Source organism: Podarcis erhardii (assembly GCF_964252035.2).
Source record: "Podarcis erhardii genome assembly, chromosome: 12".
Classification (NCBI taxonomy): domain Eukaryota; kingdom Metazoa; phylum Chordata; class Lepidosauria; order Squamata; family Lacertidae; genus Podarcis; species Podarcis erhardii.
The window spans coordinates 9,887,653-9,909,892 of NC_138513.1; the positions used below are offsets into that span (position 1 = coordinate 9,887,653).

Here is a 22,240-nt window from a genome sequence, read left to right on the forward strand (position 1 = left end):
GGAAGCACACCCCTTCCGTTGCCCACCCTGCGCAGAGGTCTAAAGCACAAAGGGGAAGGAAAAGGCTGGGAGTAAGAGACTTTTATGTTGGGGGAGGTCCAGGAAACAACTACTACCGGATTCTGCTAGCGATTGAGGCAGACATGAACTTGTGGCTCTGCACTGTAAATAGTTTGCACCAAAATAAAACCTGCAAAAGACAGGTCTGAGTCCTGCCTGGTTACTCACGAGCAACCACCATTGCCATCTGACACCACTTGATTGTAAAGTGGTGTACAAAAGGATAGAACAATTAAAATATCAGTAAAAGAAACCCCCAAACCCCATTACAACAACTATTTGAAACATTGGGGGGGGGGGAACAATTAAAATCATCAAAGCTAAAAACTAGATTTAAACACCTGTCAGTGTTCTACCTGTCCGTATAGGCTTGGCTTAAACAAAAATGTTTTCTACAGGCGCCAAAAAGAGTACAGGGAAGGCATCTGTCGGGTGCTAATAAGCAAGGAGTTCCAAAGTGTGTTGCCAAACTGAAAGATTGATTTCTTACAAGTGCAGAACGAAGCAGTTGAGTGGGCGTATGGGGCAAGGGGCTCTCACTAGCGAACTGAACCCAAGCTGAACACCTTCAACTTGGCCAGGTAGCAAATTGGCAGCCAGTGCAGCTCTCTGAGTGTAGGTGTTATATGCTGATGGATCTCACCAGAACCTAGAGGAGTGTTATGGATAATGACATGACATGCTTAGTAATTTCCATGTTTAAGGCACTGCTGCAACTGCAGCTACTTAAAACAGGTTTTATTTTTGTCTTGCAGCAGCTGGTAAAGCCCAAGGTGTTAGAAAGCTATTAAAACGTAGAACCAGATCAGAGGCTTCTCATTGCCATATTCAAAGCACTGTGGTTAAATCCCGATATCTGGCAATCTTTGTGTGTGTGTGTGTGTGTGTGTGTGTGTGTGAGAGAGAGAGAGAGAGAGAGAGAGAGAGAGAGAGATGCTTCTCACATTAGGGTTGTCATTATAACTTGATACCTTGGATACAAGCAATAGCTACTTCAATATAGCCACCATAGTTAGAGGAGGTTTCTTATCTCATGAATGCAGTAGTTATCACTGAGAGGAATGCTGGGATGTGATAAGCTTAATACTTGATAACTACAACTTCACCTGGTTGGGAGATCTCACCCCAAGGAGCATTCATGCTAGCAAACATACAAAAGGGCTTATTCTAGTGTGTTTTCTGCAGCAGGTAACTGATCAGCAGGTAACTGATGATTGGTGTATGATACCTGTGTGTGTGTGTGTGTGTGTGTGTGTGTGTGTGTGTCTGTGTGTGTGTGTGTGTGTGTGTGTGTGTCTGTGTGTGTGTGTGTGTATTCATTCTAGCAATCAAACGATATAATCTCCATTAGCATGTGGAGAAAGGATGGATGCATACTTTCAGATGGTGTTTTCTTGAACGCAGAGCATGCAAGCTTTCAGTTATGGGAAGGGGGGAACAGTTACCAGCAAAGCCTTTGGTTATATTTCCCCATATGTTGGTGGTGGCATCTTTCAGGATTACTTTTGTGCATTTGCAATTACAATTTGCTGTAAAAGCTAAGATGTATTTTAGCCATTGGCTTGGGGTGTGGAATAGAGACACACTTGTCGTGGTGCACTCAAGGTTTTGCTAGGGAAGCTGGATGCGGAGTTTGATCTCTGATGCAAATGCACTGCTATTGTGGTGGTGTTATTATTATTATTATTATTATGAAACAGTTCTTGCATTGTTTGATTTTGAAACGAATTCCTGTTTTCTTTGTTGTAAGTTGCTTTCAGCGTGATACTTTTTGTGGATAAGCAGCATACAAATAAAATCATTGAATGGCAGAATTGGAAGGGGCCTCTGAGGGTCATCTAGTCCAACCCCTTGCATCCTCGAAATACTTAAGTGTGTGTCTCTGAGCGGATAAGGTAGCAACATATGTGTCACTCCTGGATGTAGCTGAAATTTGAAAAGAGAGGACTCGAGAGGACCCCTCCCCCTTTTAAAAGAAGTGTTTTGAAGGGAGAATAAGTGAAGGCAGGGTAGAAGTAACTAGCCTAAAAGAAAAGTTCACTCGAGACTTGAAACATTTCAAGGGATAACTTTCATTTGCTCTAAGCAAGGTCAAATACATGAAAGAAACTGATGGCATATAAAATAACTGAAGCTTCCTAGAGAACAAAAAGCTTTTTAAGGAGGAGGACAAAAAGCCTTTAATTCTCAGATCTCAGAACTTCACTTTTTTTTCTAGGTCAGTCAACTTACTGATATGTTCAAATTCTTGAGTTTAAAATAATCTTGGGCACGTCTCTAATCAGGTTCAGGGGATACAAAACCTAATTGGGACCCAGTTCTCAGGGCTGTAAGTAGTGCTGTGGGAAAATCTGTCTTCCCAGTTTCTTAAAAGTTTTCTTTGAAAAGGTATTCCATTTTTGTGCCTCATTCTCAGGTGGTTGAGCTTGGTTCCATGTGCATTCCTTTTCAGGAAACATTTACTCCTGGCTACCAGCACTTCCTGATCTGAGGAAGGCTCATGGGTGATTTTATTGAATTGCATTAATTGTTTTGTTGAATTCGCTGTCGTTTGCTTTATATGTTGTTGTGTTTGATATTATAGCGATTGCAGTGGTTTTGTTTCTTTAAATGCTGTTGTGATTATCGTGAGCTGCTTTGAGCTCAGCATTTCTTGTTGGAAAAGCAGGATGAAATAATATTAAATCAACTCAACTCTTAATCTTCCACAAATTGCTCCAAATCCATTCAGTAGTACAGTTAAGTAGTAATAGATTTTGGACTTTCGGCACAATTTTTCTCACTGCACAGGAAGCACTGATGGGAAGAGAGGAAATGGAATTTTCCTTCTATAATCTTTGTCTCAGCCGTGTCAACATTTTTTTTTAATGCAATACATATTTAGAGATTAATGTGAAACACTTCTGATTAGTTTGTTGGAGATGACAGAATGCTTGCTGCGTTAAGTGTTGTCACTCAGGAAATGATGGATCAGATAAGAAATTTGAACAGACAGCGCAATGCCTTCAAGAGGGGGCGGTCGGTGATTTGAGAGGTTGATGAAGACCATACCGCTGCCTTAAATGAAGGATGGAAGTGACAGCTTTGTGAGCTGCTAGACGGAAACCCAGCAGCTGAGAGCTGCCCATATTTGTAAGGAAAGATGCCATACCTTGTAACTCCATCTCACTATCAGTGGACCACTTGGAGGTTACCTGTGAAATCCTTTAGTTTTTTAAAAGTATCATTATTCAGGATACAGTTTGCTGCTTTGAGATCTAACAGGTGGGCTAAGCGAAATGTGGAAGGTAGTAGCTCAGAGGTGGAACATGTGCTTTGCATCCAGAATGTCCCAGGTCCAATCCCCAGTATCTCCAGGCAGGACTAGGAATGCTGAAACTATGGGCTGGGTCCTGCCTAAAACCCTAGACAGCTGCTTCCAGTCAGAGTGGACAGTTGGCATCCCCAACCTTCGGCCCTCCAGAGGTTTTGGACTACATTCCCATCATCCCTGACCACTGGTACTGTTAGCTAGGAATTATGGGAGTTGTAGGGCAAAACATCTGGAGGGCCACAGGTCGGGGATGCCTGAGTTAGATGGACTAATGGTCTGATTCTGTGTTCCTAAGATGACATTGTCAATTATATAAGCTGATACCTTAAATTATAAAACATAATAGATGATAAAATAAGCAATATTATATGTTTTCATTGTATTTATATTCACGTGTATTTAGATAATTCAAATCTAATATAGCAGCATAAAGACCATGGTGAAATAAAACATATTGTTCTTAATGAGACAAAATTACTTTGCATTGAGTTTCCTTGCCATCTTCACCCTTCAGATTTGTAGGTTGTAATAAATTTTAACTGGGTTTCCTGACAGTTGGTGATTAATGCTGATACATTTTGCTGTAAGATAAGATGCAGTATATTTGCCAGGTGTCTGTATTGGCTATTGGATAAAAGATAAATATGCAAAACAGTTGCTTGTTCTGACTTCCAGGGTGAACACACAGAGAGAGAATATGCAGACTGAGTTTGCCCTCTGCTGGTTTGCCACGTTAATATCCTGGCATAATGACCATTTTGAAAATAAACTAAAACCACCAACAAAACTTAGTATCAATATACTTGCTTAGAGGAGGATAACATAAGTATTTCTTAGATTTTGGTTGCTTATAAAAATGTAATATGGCACATGACTTAATTTTATTAATGTTGTATGTCTCTACTTGATTTGAAATTCTATTTACATATAAAATTTTACATATAAAATTGTTCCGACTGCTTTTACTGTTGGCATTTTTTATTGTTAAAATAACTTTGAGGTGCAGGAGGTGAACCAGAAATGCAAATAAATAGATATTTAAAGGGAACAGTCTTTTTACCATATCAAGGGCCCTGGTATCAACTGAAAGATAGCTTGTATTGCACCAGTTTTTAGCTAAACCTGCTACTCGGCATATGCAAAGACAATAAGACAAACTAAACTTGTTCACTAGACACATACAACTTCTTCCTACTTTTAATAATCGAAATGGCACCATTGTGTGTGTGTGTGTGTGTGTGTGTGAGAGAGAGAGAGAGAGAGAGAGAGAGAGAGAGATAGAGATTGCAGTTTACATTGTATAAAAATAAATCGAATCACATCTCCCAAGGTTTAACAATTCCAACATTCATTAAAACACTAAAGTAATGAATTACAGGCAATGACTGATTTACATGTGTCCAACTGATGTATGCCTGGGCACATCACAGTGACCCAGAAGTGGCAGTGTAACAGGCTTATGTGTGTTCCCAGTGTTAGAAACTTGGGTATATAACCTAGGTGCCAAATAGCACCTTGAATCTAGGTAGGTTGCATTAACCACAGCATAATGTCTATTCACCAGGGGATTGGACTAAATGACCTTTGGGATCACTGCCAATGCTCCAATTCTACAATTCTCTGATCTCAACTACATTGCTTGACTGTAGCCTTGCTCTTACAACAAATCACTTGTCCCAGTGCAAGAAGGAGAAACACACAGGGTGGAAATGGAAATGGTATTAACGATGGACTAAGACAGAGGTTTTACAACTGTGGTTGCCAGCCTGGTTCCAAGAAATCTCCACATAGTTGCAATTGGACTTGCACTAGTAGCAAAATGTGCCGGGCGCATTGTGAACACTGCATGCTCCGCCATCACATGTGATGGCGCGGAATGCAACCCCTGCATAAATTGTGGGGTTGCTTGTCTTAAAACTTTTAGTACTTTTAGTAAAAATGGCAGTTTGCTGTTGGATGTAGAATGACAGCTGTGCAGTTGAAGGATAGTTATACTTGGTCAATGAATTGTGCACTGGAACCCCTTTTTTCAGTGAAGGTGCTTGGGCAAATATCAGTCAGTAATTCTGTTCCTAGAACCTTGGTCTGCAGCAAATTTGTAAAGCATGGACACCATGCATGCATTCTGTCCTCGCATTACAGAGGGGCAATTGAAGTACAAAACCACTTCCCCATGCCTGCCTAGTTTTTGTCTTGAGAGCCGTTATTATCCCCTGAATTACGCACATTGTTTAGAAAGCAGTGCCTAATTTTATTTTAGTCATGCTTCCTATCAAATGTAGGAAAAATACATTCATATCCCTTATTGCATTAGGGTAGCCATGAAATGAGTACACAGGAAATGCACAGGAGGGAATAAATGTCTCCTCCTATGGTCATAGTCTTCCTTCATATCTAATTTTTTTCATTCCACACAAATTCACACACAAAAAAGTTGCCAGCTGGAAAATGCAATGGACTGAGCATTTGTTCTGAAAAGAGTGAATCACAATCTAGGGACACAAATAGTAAGACCAGGAGTGGAGCCTGTGACCTTCCAGACGTTGGACCCTCATCATCATCTCCCCAGCCCATGTGCCCAATGGCCACTGATGATGGGAGATGTAGTCCCACAAGATCCAGGAACCAAAGATTGTGAAAGGCTTTTCGAGAGAGTATTTGACCTTGCCTGAGCATTTCCAGTGAATTACTATTGGATAATAAAGATAAAGGTAAAGCGACCCCTGACAATTAAGGCCAGCCGTGAACGACTTTGGGGTTGCAGCACTCATCTCGCTTTACAGGCTGAGGGAGCCGGCATTTGTCCGTTTCTGCAGACAGTTTTTCTGGGTCATGTGGCCAGCATGACTAAGCCGCTTCTGGCGAAACCAGAGCAGCGCATGGAAACGCCGTTTACCTTCCCGCCGGAGCGGTACCTATTTATCTACTTGCACAATAATGTGCTTTCAAACTGCTAGGTTGGCAGGAGCTCACCCTGTTGTGGGGATTTGAACTGCCGACCTTTCGATCGGCAAGCCCAAGCGGCACAGTGGTTTAACCCACAGCGCAACCTGCGTCCCTTATTGGATAATAGTAGAGAGCAATTTAACGTGGATGTTATCTGCCACTATTAATGCTCTCATGGAGAAGCTCCAGACAGGCTTCCAAGGGAAAACCAAAATTCTTTAGAATGCAGCATGAGAACTAGTAGATTATACACTAGTGCTAGTTTAGACTATTCCCTCCACCCCCTGATCAGGTGGAGCTAAGTCACACTGCGCAGTTTGCAGTTTCTCGCTATAGAAAAGCAACAGCCAACTGGTGCAGTCATTTGCTTTTTTTTTAATTGCACATTGTTTTCAAATATATTTTAAAATGTAACCAAATAATCCCACATGTGTGAATAATGTACATGTTCTGCAAATGTATAGGGCTTTTGCTTTAGAAACAGATTTATCCTGGAAGCATAAATGTAAATTTGTGATTCATAAACTTGGAATGAAACTAGCTCTTCTGTCTTTGTAACTCCTCCTAATTTCTTATTCTAAGGGTTGGTTTTTTGTATCTGTTCCATTTCCCCATATTTGCATGATGTCATTGCCACCCATCTTTAAACATTGTTAAAGCATGTTCTTTGAAATAAGACACTTACTACATTTTAATACAGGGAAATCCATGCCCACAGAAGCGGACCCTCTAATGTGGGGTCAAGGGACCTGTGGCTGTCATTGGACTCCAGTACCCAACATCCTTGACCATTAGCTATGCTGTCTGGGGCTGATGTGAGTTGGAGTCTGAAAATAGCTAGATGGCAACAGGTTCCCCAGCCCCTGCCGTAATCATACCTCTGCCGCATTAACACTGTGCTGTGTGTATATGTGAGCCTGCACAGTTTCAGCCTCTTCTCCAGCACTGGTCATTTCTCCTGCTCAGTTGTGGATGGCACGGTGAGACTGTGGCACTTACCTGGTCTCCCTCTGGCTGAGTTGCCTGTTGTATACAATGATGGAGAAAACAAAGCAGTGCAGACACACAAGTGGAGCCAGTACAGTGCTCCTGCCAGCACATTTACATCACACCAGCATTGCTGTTTCCATCCCCTCCCTTTCATGGTAGGCAGCCAGGTAAGTGGTGCAACCCCACTGTGTGTTGTACACTGCTGCACCTGTTCTGGCCTGCATCCTTCCTCTTGCAATCCCAGTGGGATGAAGTTCCAGGAAACCTATTGCTCTGATCCTCCAGTATGGTTGGTTGTGATCCATATACCTTGTGTTGCCTTTGAGTACAGGGATCAGCCTGTATGCACATACATTCACCATAGCATTTGAATTACTTCCTGGAAGATACAAACATCTATCATTTAAATTTAAAAAAGGCTCCAGTATGAGATCAGTCACAAATGTTGTATCTGTCTATTTGGGCAGCAATGCTCTAGCCTGAAGGCCAAACTAGATGTGAAGTTGGAAGATCTCAATATTTTTTCTAATAACAAATGTAAATGGGGGTACAGTTTTTGTATTGGTGTCATGGGGCTGGGAGTCTGGGGGGGGGGCATGGAAATTGCTACTTATCTTATGGGACAAAACAGACAGATAACTCCATGGCACTTGTAATGGTTTGCTCTGAGCAAATAGTAGCTTTTAGATAGGGTTTTAATCAAGAAAATTGTTTAATTTCCCTGGTCCCATGGCCTTCAGTGACTTACCACCTGATATGAATTAGTCTTGATACCCTATGAGTTCTGTTTAGCAAAATCCTACCTGCTCTCCAAGTATGGTTACAGGAATAGTTGTAATGGGCAATTTATACAGTTGGGTGTCTGCAAAACCAAAAGAGGCAGGAAAGATGTGGAAGGAAAAAACTCACCATTAAGGTAAAGGCAGATGTTGCATCCTACATTAGGTTTATTCTTATGCAATTGTTTTGTGGCCTTTTTTGGCAAGGGAGCTGTCTTGAACGAAGCATTAAATATTTTTAACCAGCAAAATGTGACAGGGAAGTCGTGATGTTTTAATGGAAACTTAAACAAATCCCCTGCAATTTGACAGAAAAATGTTCTAAACATAGGCGGAAACTGTTCCTTCTGGACCAGAGTTTGGCTGTGAATGGATGGGAATTGGCAGGCATTGAAATCATCTGCAGATATACTGCATAATATCTACAGTACAGCAAAACAAAAACTGTACTGAATTCTGCAGACTTCAGATGGAGCTGTCCGAGAGCAAAGTGTGCTGCATTCACCAGCTTCTCCTGAAATGATTTTTTAATGATGTGCTGCTGATGTTAATGAGCATCCCTTGATGAGATATCAATTTGTGCTAATAGTAAATAATGTCTTTAGGATACTTTGAAGGGCACAGTCAACCAGCATATCTGGAGTACTAAAGCACCCTTACTTCTTTGTTTGCTAAAGCATCAATCTCTTAGGGTAGGAAGATGAAACAGTTGTTGTTCTTTAAATAGTAGTTTGAGGGTAGAGCCATAGGAAACAGCCACAATAGGTTAGCAGTGATATGCTCTGAAATCATGGCATTGAGTGAACACAACAAGCAGTGGGCTGGAGTTGCTACGCAGAAATTGTTACACAGGCTAGCCTTTCCCTCTTTGTTTTTTTTTTAAAATGATATTTATTAAGTTTTACAAAAGGTAAAAAAACCTCCGAAACAACAAACAACAGACATCAGAAATACAAACAACATCAAGAATCATAAAAAGAAGAAAACATAAAAAGGATTCAACATAGTAATAAAAAAATTAAGAAGAAAACTCTGGTTCATTTCAATAGTCTTCAAAACCTTATTTTCCTTACTTCCTCCCGCCTTCCCTTCTTGTATTCCACTTTAAAAGTTTTTTCAGCAAGCTCATTCATATTCGTTTTCATCCTTTATCTTTCCCTTTATACTCTTATCTTAATCACTAGAACCCCATCATTTCATTTACACTGCCCTTAGCACTCGTAGATTTTACAATGATTTTGTAGATAAACTTTAAACTTCTTCCAATCTTCTTCCACCAACTCTTCTCCTTGATCTCGGATTCTGCCGGTCATTTCTGCCAGTTCCATATAGTCTATTACTTGTATCTGCCATTCTTCCAGGGTGGGTAGATCTTGTGTCTTCCAGTGTTTTGCGATGAATATTCTTGCTGCTGCTGTAGCATACATAAAAAAAGTTCTATCCTTCTTTGACACCAATTGGCCAACCATACCCAGAAGAAAGGCCTCTGGTTTCTTTAGAAAAGTGTATTTAAATACTTTTTTCAGTTCATTATATATCATTTCCCAGAAAGCCTTAATCCTCGGGCAAAGCCTTTCCCTCTTTGTCTAGCACAGGCATAGGCAAACTCGGCCCTCCAGATGTTTTGGGACTACAACTCCCATCATCCCTAGGTAAAAGGACCCGGTGGTCAAGGATGATGGGAGTTGTAGTCCCAAAACATCTGGAGGGCTGAGTTTGCTTGTGCCTGGTCTAGCACAAGGGTGGCTAAACATTTCCAATCAGAGGCCTGCATTCCATAAAAGCCTTGCCATCACTGTTCAAAATTAACCAGTTGTCAGGTTGCTTTTTGTGACTCGGCAGTTGTGACCAAGTTGAGATTTTCGGTTGTATGGTTTGCGACCGAGATCTTCCTCCTCCTGAGCTGAAGAAGAGGGGACCTTTCCGTTGTTGTATGAACTGCATATAGATCGTTTCCAAACAGTGTTAGAAACTGGGATAGAAAAGCTAGTAGCCAAATGGCACCTGGGTTCTGGGCGCCAAAACAGATTGTCTAGTTGCCATTTGGGGGTGCATGCACACAAAACCTTAACCAAGTACAAAACGTAGTTGGTATCTAAGGTGCTACTGGACAATTTTTTTATATATTTTGACTGCGTCAGACCAACACATCTACCTACCTGCTTAATTTGGTGTTTGCAATAAAAATATTGGTACCACACTTCAGTTTTCAAAACACTCTATTCTTTATTGTTAATCTCCTTAACATAATGTCTATCTTTAACATATGCTTTGAGGCTTCAAAACACATGCATTGCAGTAATCCTTGACTTTTTGAGGTGCTCTCAAATGGAGATTCTTTAGGCGCAAAATGTGCCTGGCGCCCTGCTAATTTTGAACCCCTGCAAACATACTGTTTCAAATAAGCTCTTTCACACAGTTAAATGGATTGCTTCTTGCTTGCGAGAGAAGCAGGAGGGTATATCTGGCTTTTCAAAGAATCGCTTTGGAGAAACGCCCTTTAAACTGGTGCATATTCTACAAATTATTACGACAGGGACAATGCCCTAAGCATTCATGGATTTGCATCATCATGATGATGATGATAATAATAATAATTCATTATTTATATCCCATCCATCTAACTGGGTTGCCCCAACCACTCTAGGCGACTTCCAACAGAGTATAAAAACACAACTATGCATTATTTGCTGCTAAAAGCTCCTAACAGTTGAATGCTCTCACACATTTGTAGGCTCTTTATACCTGGAATTTCTATAGGATGAGGCCATTCTCCTGTGCATCCCTCCAGCCTCCGCTGTGCATGTTAGCTCAGCCAGACAATTATAACCCTCAGGAGTGTTGTCTGATGTCTAGGATCTTAGAACAGCATAATGGACTTCCAGAATTGCTATCATTATTTCTGTGCATCGGCAGGCAATTCATTGCTATTTTATCCACATTGCAGGCTCTTGATGATTAAGAATTGGGTATACCTCACCTTGGAAAAGAGCATGGGAGATGTTTACTTTCCCCCCAATAGAATCCATATTAAAGGAAATAGCACTCAATTGTGTATTCAGCTAGTACCTATAATCATCGTTGCTATTCAATCCAGCTTTAAATAAACGATCTGAAGCTGTAGCATCTATTTAGAATTGTATTCAGGACATAACTGCAGGACAGATCACTATTGCCAGCAAATCTGATCCCTTTTCCTTTCATTATTTTTATTTCTTGAAGATTTATCTCACTATCCAATCTCTGCAGTGTTCACAATTAAATTCTTGTGGCTCACAATTAATTAAAACCAATATCTAAGATGCTATCATAAAATGAACTGAAAATTTGTTACTCATGCTTTTCTCAACCTGGTACTCTCCAGATGTTTTGGAATACAATTCCCAGCATCCTTGACAGTCTGCCACTCTGGCTGGGACTTATGGGAGTCATGCTCCAAAATACAGTGGTACCTTGGTTTACAAACTTAATCTGTTCTGGAAGTCCGTTTTTAAACCAAAGCGTTCTTAAACCAAGGCGTGCTTTCCCATAGCAGCGGGGGACTCAATTCACAGGAAGCGAAACATGTGCTGCTTCCAAGGCAAAGTTCACAATCCAAAACACCTACTTCCGGGTTTGCAGCATACTTAATCCAAGTTGTTCATAAACTAAGCTGTTCTTAAACCAAGGTACCACGGTTTCTGGAAGATGTCAGGTTGGGGAGGGCTGCTGTAAAATATCAGTACTTGCCTGGATGAAGAGGATTTTGTCAGTTTTCTAGAAGTCTTGAATTTCTCTAACTTGGTAAAGCCATGGGGAGAGTGTAGCCACTGAGCGGACCATGGACTCTTGGAAGGGAGGACCATCTGAAGTAGGACAAAGGAAGCATGAGGAGCAACATTCAGGGAAAGGCATTCCTTCAAGTTAAGTTAAATTTTGTATAGCGGTATATCTGACACCCACAGTGTGAAACAGTGGCCTTCCCTGGTCTTTAGTCCAGAGAGGGCTGGCTTCAAATCCCTGCCTGGCCACAAGATGTACTGCAGTTCCAAAGCCTAACCTACCTCAAAGGGTGGTTTGCAAGGATAAAAGGAAGAGGAAAGAGACCATGTATGCTACTATGGACTTTGGGGAGGAAATATTAGAGAAAAAGGTAATAAATAAAGGCTTTTCTCCTTTTGAGTGTATTACACATTGTTTGCTGTACACTTAAAAGTTAATATTGTGGCCATTTCTCATTTGTCTACCCCTTGCTTGAATTCACTAAGTAGCCTTCTGGAAGGCTCAGAGGCCAATAAAAGTTGATTGCTGATGCAGTTCTTGCAAGAATTGGGCAGTGAGTTTGAATATTTTGGCTCTTAAGCTGTCATTGATGGTGAGGTGTTGACTCATTTCTGGTATGCTCCAAGTTTTTTTCCCCTTTTCTTTTCTTAAGGACAAATGAAATAATGGATTGGGGAAAGTGACAAAGCAGAATAGGGCTGTTTGGGGTATTAAATCAATCATGTCACTTTTCAAGACATCAGTTGCTGGTGGAAGACAACTGATGTCTTGAAAAGTGACATGATTGATTTAATACCCCAAACGGCCCTATTCTGTTAAGAATACACAGGTGTGTGTGGGGGGGGGGGGGAACAGGATGATGGCCAATAACCCCATCCTCCAAACATGCTAGCCTCCAGAAGTTGTTAGGCTCTGCTTTCCACCAGTCCCAGCTTGCATGCCCAAGGGCAGTTGGACAACATCTGGAATGCACCATGAACAGAATCTGAGCATGTCAATTTTTTTGTCCATAGGCTTGTCTGGATGGGCAGGAAGTGGAGGGAGGCCAATCAGTGAAATTTTACACATTCCTAAAACTCAAAATGTGTCACATATATGGTATTTTAGTGGGTATGCTACACCATCTGTTGAAATCATGGGTGGGGATTTGTAGTACAAAGTTCTAAACTTATTTTCCTGCCTTAAGCCTCATCTGCACTATGCATTTAAAACAGTATTATACCACTTTAATGCCCCAGCTGCAACAAAACTGTAACTCTTCAGTGGTTTGACTTCACCCTCAGAGAGAGGTGCACTTTGCATTGTCACCCGAGACAGATGGATGCCAATTAAATACTACTTTAAACAGTCATGGCATACTCCAAAATCCCAGGAACTATAGAGTTGTTAGGAAAGCCCTATTCCACCCCAAGATGGCTACAATTCCCAGATTCCCCTGGCAAGATGAATGGATTGTTACTGAGAATTGTAGCTCTGTGAGGGCAACGGGGTCTTCTAACAACTCTTGGCACCCTTAACAACCTATACCTCCCAGGATTCTTTGGTGGGGGGAAGCTATAATTGCTGAAAGTGGTATAATAACTGCTTTATGTGTATCTTGTACATAGGGTCTTTGCTTTGTCTTCCTCTCAAGTCATGGGTCTCTCCCCTATCCCTGCTTAAGGGTATGATCTATGAAGTTCTTGATTCAATGTAGAAGGATAGATATACAAATGGTCTGACTGTTACTTGAGCTTTAGACTTTCTCTTCCTCTCTTCCCCCCACCCCCCGCAAATGTAATGTAGGGATAATTCTGGACTAGTTAAACCTTGCTGTGTTATTGTAAGAAAATAAAAAAGGAAAATAAAAATTGTGATGACAAGTTATTGATGCCTAAAAATTATCTCAGGCTTTAGTTGCAAATGCCAGACATTGTGCTGTGGAATGCAAAGGGTAGAGTATCCAGTTGTGAGAAGCGGAAGAGACATTTGTAGAGAGAGAATGCTTTGGCCCAAACGGAAAAGAGAATCTTAAACACAATTACAAACATCTATTTTTTAAAAAAATTTTTTATTGGATTTTCACATTTTATAACAACACATACAAAAAAAACAAAAAAAACAACAACACATGAATATTTTCATATCCTTACTTTCATAACCCTCTTTCCCTGACTTCCCCCCACCCCCCCATACATCCCAATTTCCATATTTAATTCAGCAAGTTCTTGTTTCTCTCCTTAACCCTATTCTTATTATGTTTAGACTTAATTCTTTCTGTTAGGCCCAATTTATTGTCCCATTCACTTATATACATTAGATCCTTTATCTAAGATCGATCAAGATTCTTATACCATAAATTTCCCTTTTTTATATTGAAATATAAATCAAAATTATAAAACCCCAAAATCATAAAATTTTTGAATTCTGTTTTTCCCCCTTCCTCCCTGCCCAGGTATCTGTCCCTTCCCAAATAACTGTCCTCCCATGAGACTCCTAGCCCGGATTCCTCACATCAGAGGCCTTTAAGTCTCTTTCAGTCTCTCTCTGTCTGTTCTGTTGGTAGTCTTTTTTGTTGGTCTTCAGATCTCGAGGGATGTCTGTCACAGTCACTTCATCTTTTCTCGAATCGAACCTAATTGGAAAAGCTTGCTGCCAGGGTTCTGCCAGGGGTCCCCGAATTTCAAAGTCATCCAAGCCAGAAAAGAGGAGGAAGTCCCAGTTATGTTTCTTTACTCTTTTAACTTCCCATGTTCCATAGTGTCCAATGGCTTCCTCCTTTGCTTTTCTCTTCTCATGGTTTGTAATCCAAAAAACTTCTCTGTTCCCTGACTGCAAAAGGTCCTGTTCGAAATTTTTTATCTGTACTTTTTCCCCTCCAGCCTCCTTTTCCACCAGCTCCAAAGATATCTTTTCTGTTTCAGCTGCAGAATCTTTCAGAGTCAGATCCTTAGTTCCATCAGCAAGGTTGCTTGTTTTAGCGATCAAGGTCGTGAGTTGTTTGTCCATAGCCATAGCTTGCTCTTGTAAAGTTCCCACGAGAAAAAAGGCTCTTTCTATTTGTGCTAGTAATTTTCCTTCTGCAGCCATTGTAGTGTCACTGGTTCCCCCTAGGGGGATTGCCATTGTTAGAGTTCTTTGCCAACAGTCTTATACCTTGTTATTTACTTTGTTTCCAACCACTTCTAGTTAAATGTAACACCTTTAAATCAGAGAGATATAAAGTAATGCAGTTCTTATCTTGATCCAGCCGTTTGACAGCTCAATTAACAGCTGTCAAACTCCTGTTCTTTCACGCTAGGTTGATGCAGGACGCTCCCGGGTCCTGGGGGGGGGGGGGTACACAAAAGTTTTCAAAATTCACCTCTTCCCTCCAGCGCAACTTAAAAATAAATAAAAGCTTGTTCTCACAAATTAATGGAATCTCTTATCAGTCCCAAAAGACACGAAATTTTTTATTCCGATCTTAGGTTTTCGCTCCTTGCTTTAAATTGTCTGTATGTAGGGGGGTGCGGACTTCCCTTTAGCACATCCCCCCGTTCGTTCCAAATTAAAGGTATAAATTTCTTTTAAAGTCCAAATTTCCTTCTACTCACGGGGTATTTATTTCCAGTCCAAATGTCGGGAAGAAAGTTGACGCTCTCCGGTAATGGCTTGCGGCTTCACTCCACTGAAGTAGAGGTCTACTCCCAGCACCACGCCATTCCTCGTACCCTCTCCGCAGCCTTTAAAAAGGCTCTTCGATTGTCGAGGAGGGCGCTTAAGGTGCCCACTGAGTCACCAAGTCCACAGGTATCAGCACCTGTGGTTTCTAAGGGTCCCCGCGTCGCCGGCGCAGCAAGACCCGTCTTCAGCGGAGCCGATTCCCTCCGGAGCTCGGAGGGAATCCGCCATTAGACCGATCGCGTCAACCCGGAAGTCCACAATTACAAACATCTAGATAGATAGATTGATAGATGGGGTTAAAAGTGATAGCAAGTACTTGCCAGCAGCCTGGAGATTAGAACAAAATTCTTTTTAATCATAGCAATTGCTACTGCAGTGCCAAAACCACATTAAATTAAGTGAAATAAGAGACAACCAATGACTCCATTAGAAATAAACCAGGGTGGGGGTGGGGTAGGGAGAAGAGGTAGAAGACCTACGGCATGTGGTATGCAAAAGCATGCAGGGAGCAAAAGAATACAAATTTGCTAAAATGTTTTATGTGCTTGAGGTTACTAGGAGACTACCTTTCTTACAGTGGTATTTACGTTGGCGCATTCACTATATGGTATGTAGCTGTGTTTGCTCTTGTGCGCCCACTGTTGGCTGTTTCATTATATTTTCCCCCACCTTTCAGTCAAGGGGCTCACAGTGACTTACAGGTCTCTTACTCCCAGCTACTGGTATTAGAGGTAGAACATATCCATCATAGCTATATTCTCCATGATTTTGCCTAATCCCCAAGTCCAAGTTGGTGGCCAGGCTAGGGCTGTGCAATAAATTGCACAGTACCAGTACTGAACATTGTGATAAGTGTTTCAACAAGGCAATATACCTGTGAACAAAAGGTGGAGACTTAACAGCTTCCCAGGGGGTGTCTCTAGCATTGTTTGCTCTCTCCTTTCTCCCTCCTAACCCATGAAAAATGACAGTAAGTCCTCACATAAACCAGCAAACTCTTTTGGCTTCACCAGTATCTTTTCACTTAAGAGCTCAGCTAATTATGCAGAGCCTGCTAACATTCCAGGAGGATAGACAAAGAGGCAATGTGGTGTTTATGTTGGTTCCATAAATAATAATAATAATAATAATAATAATAATAATAATAATAATAATAATTTCTACCCTGCCCATTAGGCTGGGCTTCCGCAGCCACTCTGGGTGGCTTCCAACAAAATATTAAAATACAGTAATGCATCAAACAATAAAAGCTTCCCTAAACAGGGCTGCCTTCAGATGTCTTCTAAAAGTCTGGTAGTTGTTGTTCTCTTTGACATCCGGTGGGATGTCCACAGGGTGGGTGCCACTACCGAGAAGGCCCTCTGCCTGGTTCCCTGTAACTTGGCTTCTTGCAGTGAGGGAACCGCCAGAAGGCCCTCTGTGCTGGACCTCATATTAAAAAGGAAGGATTTTTTAAAAAAAAAATTAAAGGAGACTATCTGTTTGCTTGCTTGCACTCCCTCCCTTTGATAAAAAGGGAGAGACTGGTGGTATGGGGACTTCTGGGGGAGCCCTTCTGGGGAGGGGATGGAGGGGAGATGATTTATCTGCCTGCCTTATGCTGAAATGGGAGGTTAGGTACTATGTGAGAATGGTGGTGAGGGTGTTTTTCGGTAAGCAGTGCAAGGAAATGTGTGTCTACTCACACGCAAGCCCTATTGAATTCAATGAGGCTTACTCCCAGGAAAGTTGTTGTTGTTTAGTCGTTTAGTCTTGTCCGTCTCTTCGTGACCCCATTGACCAGAGCACGCCAGGCACTCCTGTCTTCCACTGCCTCCTGCAGTTTGGTCAAACTCATGCTGGTAGCTTCAAGAACACTGTCCAACCATCTCGTCTTCTGCCGTCCCCTTCTCCTTGTGCCCTCCATCTTTCCCAACATCAGGGTCTTTTCCAGGGAGTCTTCTCTTCTCATGAGGTGGCCAAAGTATTGGAGCCTCAGCTTCACGATCTGTCCTTCCAGTGGGCACTCAGGAAAGTAGAAGTAAGTTTAGTTGAACTCAGTGGGGCTTATGCATGTATAGATTCCACTTAGAGCTCTGAGTTGGGAAGAAGATGCAACTTGACTTGTAAATCACTTAAACTACTCATAAATTAGTTGAAAATATATTAGATATAATATATGGAAGTTTATTTAATTTTTTTTATTAAAACTACTACTTCCCTTGCATTTTAAGGCCTTTCACCTTGTCAAAGCCCTCTGCTGCTGTGGGTAAGTTTGGTGCACCCTCTATCACCAGAGTGGCTGGGGAAACCCAGCCAGATGGGCAGGTTATAAATAATAAAATTATTATTATTATTTATTAATGAGGTGTGGCAGGACCCTCTGCTGCTGTGGGGAGGCCCAGCAAGATCCTCTGCCACTGCAGATATATATTGTGATATATCGAGATGTTGTGATATTTAGCTGGTGATATACTGTGATGTTGAAAACCAGATACCTCCCAGCTCTAGTGGCCACACCACATATTTTGGTACTGAATTCCACAATTTAACCACGTGCCGTGTGAAGAAGTGCTTCTTTTTGTCTGTCCTGAATGGTCCGCCAAAAACTTCATTGGATGACTCCACTGGGGAATTGTGAGAGAAGAAGAAAAACTCGCTTCCACTTTCAAAAGAAGACCGTGAATCAAAATTACTGTACTGTAGTTTCATGTTGATTGGTTTCAACAAAGTTTATCTGAGTTTGGCTCTTCTTGGAGGGAGTTGGTCTACAAGGCTCTTAAGCCAATGTATATCGTTGTCATGAACTCTCATGTGACATTGCTACCTCTAATAAGGAAGTGGAAAAGAGAGAACATTCATCTTCTAAGTGATAAGTTCATATGTCTTATCACATCAGAAGGGCAGACCATTTGCTGTGGTTTTATGCACACAGATTTGGGTCAAAAATGCACTTTGGTTACTCTGTTGATTCAACCCCCCCCCCCAATTTTCTGATTTCAGTAGGACCACTTGATTGCAGCTGCTCAAGATTTTGTGATGGTTGGGAAGTGGTTTTACTGTTAAAGATGATCAGGTGGTTTTTTTTTCCATCTGGAAGGTTGACTGAAAACTTAGCTTTAGGCCAGGGGACCTGTGGCCCTTCAGCTCTTGTTGATAAAAACTCCCATCATGCATGACCATTAGCTGTGCTGGCTGTGGCTGATGGGAATAGGAGTCATGTTTTGACTGGACTTGAGTCCAGCTGAGGACTAGTCTAGGGGTTTCTCATCTCTGATTTAGGTGACAAGTTTGCAAGCTTTTTTGTGAAAAAATGTTAATACAATAAACCTTCCCAAGTGTATGATTTTACACTCTCGGTCAACCTTTCTCCCCTAAGCTTCTAGCATAGAATATAGTTTTAAAAATAAATAAAACTAAAGCCCTCCTCTGCGAGGCTAAGTGTGGTCCCGCAATTATCTCTTGCAAATCAGTCACTTGTTTTCCTACCTTCTTGGCTCAGTTACATGCCAAACAGCTAAAGGACCCAAATGCTCTTTCAAGGGTAAGTGAATTGTGTGCGTGCGCGCTGCAACAGGGGAGCTGTAAGTCGCGTGTCCTCCCATTTGCTGGCGGCGCCTGAAGGGGAAAAGAAAACTGCAGTCGAAACGTCTTCTCCTCGCAGCATTTTCTAGCTATTGGCGTGACTAGACTATCAAATGAACCCCGCTTTGTTTTTAAGGAGAACAGAGCGCGCTTTTGAATGGCTGGACGCTCAGAGAGTGTGGACAGGGGAGGAATAAGGGCAGGAGCAAAGCGATACCGCGCTTTCCAGCTCTATCGATGACTTCCTAGCTGGGGGCGGCGGGGGGGGGGGAGGAGTGGAAGAACTCAAAGAGCGACCGCAAGACCATGGTGGTGATTGATGAATGGAAGGGATTACAGAAGCAGCAGGGCATCCTGGGAAGATGGGGAGGGAAGACTGAACAGTGCATGCTGTAGCAGCAGCTTGTGTGTGTGTTTGTGTGTGTGCGCGCGCGCGCGCGCGCGCAAAGGTGAAGTGGGTCTAGAGACAGGGTTTAGGGTGTGTCTCCGGAGCAGCTGGGAAAGGCCGGTGAGCACCGTGTGTGTGTGTGTGTGTGTAGGTGTGTGTCCCGGAAATGCAACAACAAAGAGGGATCCTGGAAGTGGGCGTGGCAAGCAGCTCCAAAGGGATCCGAACTAATTCTTGTTAGAATGAAGGAAGGAATCAGACAGGGATGCTGCGGGAGAGCAAAGGGGGGCGGAGAGGCAGCGTAGCAAAGATGTGGCTCAGGAGGAACTGGAACAGCATCTTACCCGGGGAGTTTGTAGGGAGGGCTGGGGGCGCACGGGCACCTCGGGAAGGGTGCTGCGGGGAAAGTGCCACGCCTCTTTCCCTCCCGGGCGGTGGGGACAGCAGCAGCTGATTCAGATGCAGACCCAAACGAGTGCAACCATGGAAACGTAGCGGGTGTCCCATAGTAACCTGCAACAACAACGTTATTGATACCAGTCCTTCCCTCTCTCCTCGCTTGCAGCAGACGTGGCCCCGCTTGCTCCTGGCTGTTCGCTCCCAGGCTGATCAGGGCGGCCAGGGAAGACAGAGGAGGAAAACCGCGATGGAGGGGGGCGCTCCTGCACCTAGTGTCCTAGTGTCAGCTTCATGTGCAGAAAAAAGGGGGTTTGTATCTTCTTCCCTGGCATGACACTCCTCAGGGTGCAAATGCATAAATAGAAATGCGTTTGGAGAAGAGTCAACCCATACATACATCACCCTTTTTATTCTTTCCATCCGAAAATCTGCTTAACCTTGATTAAAAAATAAATAAAAAGCAGCGGCTCTCTTTTCTTTCTGCCGATGTCTGTGGTCTGTGAGAGAGAAAGAGAAGAAAGCGTTTAGCACGTGCACCGAGGCAAGCCTCACCATATTATCACGACAGCGACGCTTTCCTTCCTCGCGACAGCGGTGTGTGTTTGTGATGTGGCGGCGAGTGTGCGATAGGGAACGAGCTTCCTCTCTCTCCTTCTCTCCCCCCCCCCGCCAATGTTTACTCAGAGTTCTCGCAGGACGTGATTCAAAGCTGGGCATCTTCCTCTTTTTCTTCCCCTTAAATATTTCTGGAGTCTTTGTTGCAAGGGGAATGGGGAGAGCGGAAGAATGATGAGGACGGCGGGTACCACTACAACCCCACAAAAAAAAAAATCCCATGTGAATGTTTTTTTTTTTTTAAAAAAAGGGCGTTGAGCTTAAATGAGGGGGGGGGAAGGGGTTGGAAATCAGAACTCTTTTCCCTCCTCCCCGCTCCCGTTTCCTTCCCCCCTCCCCACGAATAAACATCTCCTCGCAAGTGTAAAAAGCCGAGCTTCCTGACTAAAGTGACCAAGCCGATGGATTATTAAGTAGTAAGCCTGTATTTGTAAGGAGACTGGCAGGCACGCGCTTTCCATCAGCACCGTCTCCCCAGCCAAAGGCAAAATGAAGGAGAAAGCAATGATTAAAACCGCTAAAATGCAAGGCAACATGATGGTAAGTGACGACGACTCCCGCCGCCGCCTGCGCCTCAGTAACTCCGGGGCGTCTTTTCTCGGCGTTTGTTTGATACTATATGTATATATGCAGTGCTTCTTCTTAGGGGAAGCGTGATCTGGGCAGTCCACAGGATCTCCCCCACGCCTTTTGCATTTGGAGCCCACCTCCTTAAATACTAGATGGGTCTGCCTAAGGTGGATTCCCCCCCCAAACCGGATGGCGATGATCTTTGTCTGTGTAGATGCTTCTATTGTGGGCTTGGAAACCCATTCTCTCTATATATTTATATCGAGATTGATGGAATATATAAATATTCTATCTAGCTATCGTAACGGGGAATATGGGAGAAGCAGAGTGCACGGAGGTTAAACTTGAACCTCAGGATTTGAAAGATCTTGCTTCTTCCTCGCCCCCACCTGCTTACTCCTCCTCCCAGTCCATTGTTTCCAGTTTGATAAGCGCTCTGGCTGTTCCTGTTTTTTCCCCCCACCCTCTCTCTCTCTCTCTCTCACTCGGACTTGGCGGAAGGTACAAAGCGAAGGGTTCAGTGCCTGGTCTCAGGTGGCAGCGCCGAACTCTTCCCCGGGGATTACAAGATGTCTGGAGGTGTTGAATTTTGGGGGAATTGAAACCAAGATCAGCAGCAGCGCCTCGTTGACAACTTTGACAACTTGAGCACCGGAGTGTGTGTGTGTGTGTGGGGGGGTCTTCCTCCCACCTCCCGTTTTCTGCCTTTATTTTAAGCGACAATTCTCCCTTCCTTCCTTCCTTCCTTCCCAATCCCCCTCCCTCCCATCTATTTATTCTTGGTCGGGTACTTTTTTTTAGCAATAAAATTTGCTGAGTTCTCCTGGGGAAGCGCCGGATGCCATCTTGGCGCTGATGGAAACGCGTTTGTTTTGCCCTCCTTCGATCGAGGGAGGGTTTGGTTTGTTTAGTGGTTCGTTGCGGGGGGGGGGTGTGCTTCATGGGCTGTACTGGCTGTGGGTATGCTGATGGGATTTTTGTGAGAGTGTGTGCCCTTGTGGCTGTCTGGCTTGTTTGGTGGCACGTGATGTCTTCATAGGTGATATGTTTCTTCTTTTAACTTAATAAAAAATTAATGATGCTTTTTATATAAACACTTAAAAATTACCTGTTAGTAGCTGCTTTTTTCGGTAAACTATCTTGCACGCTCATTACTTAGGAAATGGCTAGTGCTTAAGTGAAAGGTGTGCGTGCGTGCTTGGAGGTCGG

The 22,240-nt window shown here is 42.8% G+C and overlaps 1 protein-coding gene across 2 annotated transcripts in view; it reads left to right on the plus strand.

Annotated features, from left to right (window-relative positions):
- DPP6 (dipeptidyl peptidase like 6) overlaps positions 1-22,240 on the plus strand; it is a 506,474-nt gene that overhangs the window by 33,276 nt on the left and 450,958 nt on the right. Inside the window, exon 1 of one of the 2 annotated variants that reach the window (XR_014150080.1) lies at positions 20,707-21,001. The exons of the other annotated variant lie outside the window; for it this stretch is intronic. The gene's annotated coding sequence lies outside the window, so the exon portion shown is untranslated. Of the gene's footprint in view, positions 1-20,706; positions 21,002-22,240 lie in introns of those variants that run through there. 2 annotated transcript variants of the gene reach the window in all.